Here is a 10,122-nt window from a genome sequence, read left to right as displayed (position 1 = left end):
CTTCCCTCTAGTCTTATACTACTAAATTAGGGATGGCTAGCGCAGATAGTACCTAGTGTAGCTTTGCGCGAAATTCAAAATACAAGCAAACAAACAATCGTTTATTACTTCATTTTGTCGTTTTTCACGATTTTGTTTTGTCGTTTTTCCTCTCTAAAATGACTAAAATTACTTTCTTCGTACATTTTTTATAGTAACGACAGACGAACTATACCGATGTTATTTAAGTGATATCTTTATTAGCTAAAGAAAACGAAAGATTACTTTGATTTAAGGAGACTTGAATGAGAGCTACAAAATGTAGTGATAGGACGCAAAATGTATGTACAAACTATAAAATGTAGATGAACTTATTTACTCTTGTGAAACCGGGTTAATATTTTCAGAACGCCTTTCTCAACTGGCTGAAAGAATGCAGGGTCGTAGCTGGAACTTGAAGGATGTAGAAGCTTTGACGGTGGGTCTTGGATTCAATGAAATCACTGAAGGTACGAATAATAATAAAAGAAAAAAGAAGAATAAGGATATTCGGAAAATGGTCTCCTATCAAAGACCAATTTCGTAGACTAAACTATACAATTCAGTTTATATAACTCATTTTAAACATTCTTAGCAGTTTGTAATTCAAGAGTCAAAATTACAAGGCCTATTCTGTACATATTTTATTATGACGGTGTTATGATTCGGTTTATTTGAATTTGAAAGAGGTTTGAAAGTAGTTGTTTCCAGCTACGTCCCTGGAAATTGGTCTACATAAGCTTAACTTCGAAACTGTCTGCCCAGTTTTATTTTAAGTGCTCATTTCAAGGGTTATTTCAGTTCCTTGAGTTAACTTGCATAGTATGTTTTAATTGGTAAATCGAATTTTTCTTTCAGACAATGAGAATTGATATATTTATAAGAACATATTTTTTAACACGCTTTCAGAATCATGTCACAACTGATTTTTGATTAGTTATAGACATTTCTACATAAGCTTACGTCCAATCCAACTACTTGTTGAAAAATATACACTTAAAGTTTACCATATTTATTGTTTCATAGAGTGCATTTAATTCTATTTAATTCTTCCACATACTCAGATTCTGGATGATATTACCAATATTAGAAGAAAAATGTAATTTTAGTCTACCTTGTTATTATAGATATACATATACAAACTATTTTTTAGATTATGTACTTCTAATTCCATGGATTTACTCACAAGCACCCACGATTATCTCATAACTTCTATAATGATAATAATAAATGAAAGATAGTTTACAATGAAAAGACGATCTTCGTTTTCTAAACTTTTACAGTTTACTTTTAAATAAGATTTTAAGATATAAAATAAGTACAGTTAAAAACAACGACCTATTTCTGTTTACACAGTAAACATAATTTCTATTTGAGACTTTAGATCATTCTCAAGTAAAAGTAATGTTTATTGTGTAAACAAAAATAGGTTATTGTTTTTAACTGTATTTATCTATTTATGACCTTAAACAAGTGTCCAAGAAAATATTTTAATTATTTTCATATTTGTTGGATTTATAAAATTTTAGTAAATTATAAACCAAGGGCTCAAGACTTTTCAACAACATCATTATATAAAGATAAAATAAAACATAAATAGAGAAAACTAAACTGCGTTAGTCATAGGCATATATCAAAACAAAACTTGCTCTGTAATATGTATCAATAAATTCAGTTTATCCTACTATAATAAGGATACTTGATATATAAGTACGTAGCAGTTTTCAATTTCATCTGTCCAACAAAAAACGTATGGTAAAATTAAAAAAGGTGCTGATTTGTGGTTTGCCTCAATTTTAATCTCGGCCTTTGGTCACTTAAAATAAGGACATGCTGTAAACGCTTTTTATACTGTGATAAGTATTGGGATCATAACAACGATATATGGTTAATGTTCAGATAATCTGGTTATATTATCGGAATTATAATTAGGAATACTGGTTCATGCTTAAGTAAATCAGTTGTTATTGATATTACGTGGTTAACTTCTACATTATTTAATTATCATTGCAATTTCAACTAGGATTCGTAATTAATGTCTAGAGAATTTACTAGTCGTACTATTTTCAAATAGAGCACATGACCAATGTTTTCATAACACAGTTTAGAGTTGGGAATTCAACTAAGAAACAACATAAATCTACAAACTTTTAAATGTGCTTCGTTATTTCATCAAAACAACACAAATATACAAGTAGAATGCCTAGGGTTAAACTGTACATTAAATGTAATCTAACCAATTCAATCAGATAAGTCTGAGACATGTCTAATATAATTTTTTCCGATTAGTCAGACTTAGTTACATTTTGTAATATATGTTGCAATGGTAAAAATGAAGTGTGCCTTAATATATTAATTGACTAACTTAGCGTAAAATATACCAAGTGAAGAAGCAAGGTTTAGTTGTTTCTTAACTGCTATGATACGTGATGAACAAGGTTTGATTTAATGAATTAAATGCGTCTTAAATGTCATAATATTACTTGAATTAAATAAGACAACTGTGGCTTAAATGTTATAACGCTTGGATAAAGTAAGATTTAACTGTGCCTTAAATTTTATAACATTTGAATAAAGTAAAACTTAATTGTGATTTAAATGTTATAACACTTGAATAAAGTAATATTTACTTGTGCCCTATGCGTGAAAATACCAATGAATCACGTAAGACAATACTATGTTTTACATTTTATATATATTACAATTTGAATCAAGTAAGGCGTAACTTTGCTTTGAATGTTATAATATCACTTAAATCACTTAAGTAAGATATAACTGTGTTTTTAATATGGTAATAGCTGTTGAGCTAAATAAGACAAAATTGCTTTACGCGTTGTAATACCAATTGAATCCAGAAAGGCATAATTGTGCTTTAGATTTTATAATACTAATTGAAATATGTAGGATATAATTTATGCTTTAGGTGTTACAATATCAACTGAATCAAGTAAAATATAATTATGCTAGTGTTAAAATACCATTTTAATCAAGTAAAATGTAATTGTGCTTCGAATGTGATAATACAATTTGAATCAAGTAAGACAAAATTATGCGTTAAATATTATAATATACTAATTGAATCAAGTAAGATATAAGTATGCTTTAAAGGTTATAATATACTAATTGAATCAAGTAAGATATAAGTATGCTTTAAAGGTTATAATACCAAGTTAACTGAGTGAGATTTGAATGGTATCGTAACTACTCAAATTAAGACTAAATAGACGTAATGTTCTTATATCGTGGATTTTTGATAGTTTTGAATTAAGAGTGATATAAAGAAATTAAAACTACATTTCAGTTCCAAATAACTTTATGTTGAGTGCTGAAAGTGTATTTTACTGTTGAAATTCTAAGTTATAACTATATTCTAGTTGTAGTCTAAACACTAAACAGGCTGTGTTAGCACATTATCTGTATCACCTATTGGTAGTGAAAATACTGCCAATATTACGTAAGCATTACCCACTTAAGTTTCCACCATCGTGATCGGTAATAGACAGCAACAAGACAACCCTTTGAACAGATTCATGTCTTTTGCTCTCTAGTTATGTCAGCACTATAGTATTTCCAGTCAAACCTTAATGTTGTCTTCTTTCGTCTTCGGATCTACTTCTTGAAACCACATTTTTCATGACTACTCTTTCAATCGTCCCTAGTTTACCCCTGAAAAAGAAAGGCCCACCTTTCGGAAGCGCTCAGGTTATGGAGTTTTTATCATTTTATTTCAATCGTTCTGTCTTCTTAACTTTAAAATACACTCCAAGTATCTGATATTCTCGATATTGTATGTGCAAGAGATATGTAGTACTCTACTTCAAGATACTAAACACCACATCTCAAAGACATTGAAAATCTCAACTCCATACGATTTACTAACTGAAAGAATAACCTTAGACCTTATTTTCACTTTCCAAGGTCTAAAAACATAGTTTTAACATAAAACATTAACCATATACTAGTTTTAATACCAGTAGTATCTAGGATCCATTTTTATGAAAGGATTTCAAAAAAAAATTGTTCCTAAGACATAACTTAGCAAAGATTTCTTTCCTAAGCGTGTTTTCTAAAAGCTTTTATACTTGAAGAACCTTCTTAAGTTCTTTCCTAGGTGTACGATTGGTAAACAGGCGTCTTAAGATAGAGCTATACGTGGCCACTGCCAATAACTTGAATAACTTGAATTATACCGATAAATCAATATTTATTTTAAGTAAAATAATTGTATAAGTGAAAACAAACAGGAAAAAAGAACTGGCTGTTGTTAGACAAGACTAAAAATCTCACGACTTGAAAACGTGTGCTATGACTTCTAGTATTTTAGATTATTAGCTTTTCGTAATTAACCGAACACCTCTTATTAAATAAATGAAAGATATGTTACATTTATAAAAATTAAAGAATATGTGATTAATAAAACATTGAACATAATTCACCATCCAATTTGAGTTATAGAATCCATGTGTACCCAATATATTGTGTTCTTTAGATTCCATAAATGTAACATAGCTTTCTATTAATTATTTAAAAGATCCATATGTTCCCAATACATTATGTCTTTAAGTCGTTCTTAGCGAAGACATTCCTTAGGTAGATATGTTAAACAAGTTAGGAAATATCTTACAAAGTTCTTAACTTTTGTATTTCTCCTATGAAAATATTTTAATATGTTTCGTAAAAATGGACACAAATTACTCATCGCTGACCGTTATCCTAATTCTGTTTCAAAGGCTTGCCAGATTGTGTAAGGAATAGCTACCTATCATTTACTTATAATCTAAATGATAATCAGATTCTGTAACCATTAACCATCTATTCCAGTTTTAACTCCATCACTAACCAGGTTGTGTAAACCTTCAACAAACATCCTGGTTGTAATCCCAAAGCTAATCAAGTTATTCAATATACTAGTTGTAATCCCTGCGCTAATCAAGTTATTTCATATGCTAGTTGTAATCCCAGCACTAATCAAGTTATTTAGTGTCCTAGTTGTAATCCCAGCACTAATAAAATTATTTATATCCTAGTTGTAATCCCAGCACTAACCCAGTTATTTAATATCCAAGTTGTAATCCCAGCACTAACCCAGTTATTTAATATCCAAGTTGTAATCCCAGCACTAACCAAGTTATTTAATATCCTAGTTGTAATCCCAGCACTAACCGAGTTATTTAATATCCAAGTTGTAATCCCAGCACTAACCCAGTTATTTAATATCCAAGTTATAATCCCAGCACTAATCAAGTTATTTAATATCCTAGTTGTAATCCCAGCACTAACCCAGTTATTTAATATCCAAGTTGTAATCCCAGCACTAATCAAGTTATTTAGTGTCCTAGTTGTAATCCCAGCACTAACCGAGTTATTTAATATCCTAGTTGTAATCCCAGCACTAACCAAGTTATTTAGTATCCTATAGTTGTAATCTCAGTGCTAATTAAGTTGTAATTAGTTATTCCAGAAGTAGGTGCTTACCCTACTTTCAATCACAGTGCTAACCAAATAACGCAAGCTTTACACATCCAATAGTTGTAATTCCAATGTTAGCGAGATCACGTAACTATTTATGTTGTTTCTTAGTTGAATTCCCAACTCTAAACTGTGTTATGAAAACATTGGTCATGTGCCCTATTTGAAAATAGTACGACTAGTAAATTCTCTAGACATTAATTACGAATTCTAGTTGAAATTGCAAAGATAATTAAATAATGTAGAAGTTAACCACGTCATGTCAATAACAACTGATTTATTTAAGCATGAACCAGTATTCCTAATTATAATCCCGATCATATAACCACATGATCTGAACGTTAACCATATATCCTTGTTATGATCCCAACGCTCATCACAGTATAAAAAAGCGTTTACAGCATGTCCTTATTTTAAGTGACCAAAGACCGAGATTAAAATTGAGGCAAACCACAAATCAGCACCTTTTTAATTTTACCATATGTTTTTTGTTTGACAGATGAAATTGAAAACTGCTTAAATATGAAGACCGTTGTATACCGTAAAGGAAACAAAATAACAAATTGTACTTCTAGTGCATAACGACGTTTAAGTGTTTTTAAAACATTCGTTTCTGCAGCAGTGCGAATCACTACTAAACAGAAATTACTGTTGTTTCGTATAAGATAGATACAATATATGTTAACTTTCTTTGATAACCAAGTGAGATCACTTGTTTCACAATCATTATCATAATCAGTTTCTAACACAATTCACTCACTGAGATTGTTTCTGCTGGGCATGTCTTGCAATTTGTACAGTGTGTATATTTTGTCAAATTAAATCAAGTTAATTATAGCTTTGGATTCGAAATACCTTGACAAATATATTTTTTTACTACATAGCCAGTTTTGTTCTAGATTCTCCAAAAAAGAAGAACAAGAATGCGAAACTTGTAAATAAAGATGGATTCTATGAGATTTATTTTGTGATTTATCATAAGGGAAAATTGAACAATATACCAAGTTCTAGCATATGGCCTGTGCATAATATGTGAATGCATTTTTCATTGTGGAACATGTAATATACCATGTTTTAAAGATTTCGCTCAAATATTACTCTTAATAATATATCACTTCTTACTTGTTTATAGTGAACAATATTTATCTGATATATCGCCCCCCCCCTCCCACCAAAAAAAATAAAAAAGCCATGTACAGGGCGGATTAAGCTCTCTCTGGTTCCTAAACTAAGGTGAAACAAGGTCCCCTATATTTAGGTCCACGTGTATTATAGAATTATAGATATGCATGTAGTACTTATATGTTGAACATTTCAAATTAGGCAAACAAAAACAATACTGTAACAGCACAAAATATTTTTTCATGTACAATATATATATATATATTAAAATAACAACGTTTTATTTTAACAAAATATAATAGCTAGACGTGATGAATTATTTTCAGAAATTAGCTAAATAAATTTTCCAAAAAAATTCAGCTAAGCGTCATCACCCTGCTGGCTACACGTCTGATCTGTATATTTATAGATAGTAACTTAATGAACTTAAAACAACTCAGATTAAAAGGTAGGTTAGATTTTACTGGACCAAAATTATTTTTATTAGCGTTAGTTTTATTCAAAAATGGTCATTCAATATAATTTCCTTCTTTTGTAAGCTGTTACACCACTTCCAAATTGTAAGTAATTTGTGATTTATTTATATTCCTAGCCTTCCTTAAAAATATAGTTAATTTGTTACTTGCAGGAAGGTTGAATGGTTATCTTCCATTGGCTGGTCACTCACTCTCGTGGACCAATGAGAAGCAGACTTCTAAGAACGGGAATGTTATGATAGCGAAAGTATGGACGCCAGAGGACCCACGGAAAAATCGCTCCAGTGATGAGGATTCTGAACCTCTCATGGACTCATAGAGTTATGATAAAGACTGAATGTCCAAAGGGCAATATATGTATATTTTCTGATACTCTCTATTAATTTACTAAGAGCTAGGAGAATGCAGTCCATGTGAAACTACTTGGTCAACTTAATATTGTCTTTCGTTATTTACTATCAAACACAGAGGAAAGAGACGTATTTACGAAATCGTTTGTGCCTACAAAAAAAAAACTAGTAATTCGGATGAGTGGACTAGGAAATATTCTAAAATAAGAACTTTGCGAAGAGTGCATTAGACAAAACTACGAAATAATATTCACTTTGATATATCAAATTAATGATCTTATTTTAAACAAAACCTGTGTAACAAATCAAAAGTTATTTACCTCGTACGTCAGAAATTTGTATGTCTCCCAGTTGGTTTATAACATACTTACGTGATTACTCTCAGTAAAGTAATCCTTAAATATTATATTTGGAAACACACAACCTGATGAAAACTGTTATAGCCTTTGTGTAGCTTTGCTCGAATATCAGAAGCAAACATTTATAGTATTGATCTTTATAACTATTATCGAGCACATGCAACTAAAGTATAAATTTCCTTCCACTTACAAAAGTATTAGATATTTTAAGGCTTATTTTTCAAATTGATAAGATGAATGTTAGTGAAAAACGTTTTATAATCTATTTGGAGCAGTTATTTGAAAAGAAGAACTGACATGAATATCAGTTAAATCGGAAGTACTATATTTAGATTTTTTTTCTTATATTAATAATAAACTTTAAATAACTGATCATTAGATTAGCTCGTATTTTATAAATACTTGTTGCCAAATCACAAGATTTCTTCTTGCTTATTATTTCATTAAATTATTATTTTAACGTAGACTGCAAAAATTACCAGGGTAAAAATTGTGTCCAAAGGTTTATATATGTTAATATAGACCTCGTAGGAATGCAGTAACGAATAAAATCTACTTAATACGATCCTTATTAAACTCGATTTACCATAAGTGAAACAATACAAAATTGACTCAGCAAATTGATCATTATCATCAATTTTCTAAACAGTACCAATATAGATATGTAAATAAAGGTAATTAGTAACCTTAACTGTAAGACAGCTCTAGCTGCTACAGGGTAATTTATAACACAGGGTAAATTGCATAGAATTAACCAATCCCTATTATTTAAGTTCATTAATTGAACTCTGATCTAATTATATTCTCAAATTCGTGAAGTCTGTCAAATTAACTTGTAGTATATTTGAGTGTTTTCAATATGGCTCCACTAAACACTATAAAGAAATCAAGTGAGCGTGTGTCATGTTTAAAACAGTTGTTCTGACAACAGAATTAATGTTATACAGTTTATCGTTGGATGATTGAAATGCTTCCTACAATATATTCTTATTTTTGGTTTGTAAATCTTCACAATTAATATCAATATACTCTATGAATTTTCAACCTCTCAATCTTAATTTATATATATTTTCTTAATTTTTCGAAATATGGCAACTGCATATCCGTTCATGGTGGTGATATATATAGAATCGTGTTCTCTCCTTCTCAGACTTTCAATTCTCTAGTCAGAATCAAGAAGTGGAAGAGATATGTTAATATATTTGTAAACAGATGTATGATTTGTGTATACAATAAAACAGTATTAAATAAAGATAATTTAATGAACAATTTTTCATATGATTTGTATTTTCCTTTTTTTCTAATTTGACCGCTTTGCTATTAGCCAGGTATACTAGATTTTCATAGTACTGCAACATCTGACATTGCTTTTACTAAACAAATATTTTTCTTATAGGTTTTATCACAAACTCCACACTTTCCCATCATTTAATACATCTTTTGCATTTGTTTTTGCGTTATTTCAGTGCTTTTTCAATATGTTTCTTTTTATCTTTTTTATACATGGCTTTGTTTTCTTTTCAATTGCTGTTTCCATTTTTCAGTACTGTTTTTCTCCCCATTTCCTTTGGGCACATACATATCTTCGTATACACTATATCTCATGCAAAACAGTAGCTCTAAATCAGAATAATGAAAGGAATGGCTACTACGTATGTGTATCATAGGGCTATTCAACTAACTGACAAGGGAAAACGTCAATTTTTTAATACTTCGCTGAACTTAAAAAGAATAAATAAATAAATAAAAGCAAGTAACAGCAGAAACTATAAATCTCTCTCTCCTTCTGGTTGTAAACCCAGCCTGCTGACTTTCAGGCAACTTCGTGAAAAGGCTGGATGGGAATCATTATTTGTAAATATTAAATTTACATATATTATTATTGATAAATGACTATAAAATTACTCAACAACACAATATTTGGAAATGTAATTACGTTTAATTTTATTTTTAGGGTATTCATTATAAAAGGATCATCGTTTTTCTAAGTGCATCTCCAGGCATCGATATATATATATATATGTATATATATGATTACCTTATTAAAAAACATAGAATGTAAAGCTCAAATTATTAAAACTACAACCACGTGTATTTTTTTAAATGCCGGAATAGATTGGTATGAATTCATAAAACTATAAACTTGTATATTTAGATAAAAAGAAATACTTTCCAATGAAATGAATGACTTTTTCTTATTTCATTGGTATTTCAGATACGAAACTAAACTGCTCAAAATTAGGTTTTATAATATCTTTCTGAAGGGTGCCAGTTATTACAAACTGCTGTTTGTCCTACAATCCTACTTGAATTATTATGAAGATTAAA

The 10,122-nt window shown here is 29.7% G+C and overlaps 1 pseudogene; it reads left to right on the top strand.

Moving 5' to 3' along the window:
- LOC106463726 overlaps positions 1-9,036 on the top strand; it is an 18,843-nt pseudogene extending 9,807 nt beyond the window's left edge.
- The last annotated feature ends 1,086 nt before the right edge of the window (positions 9,037-10,122 follow it).

Source organism: Limulus polyphemus, unplaced genomic scaffold (assembly GCF_000517525.1).
Source record: "Limulus polyphemus unplaced genomic scaffold, Limulus_polyphemus-2.1.2 Scaffold55, whole genome shotgun sequence".
Lineage (NCBI taxonomy): Eukaryota > Metazoa > Arthropoda > Merostomata > Xiphosura > Limulidae > Limulus > Limulus polyphemus.
This window is presented reverse-complemented; position numbering and strand designations above follow the sequence as displayed.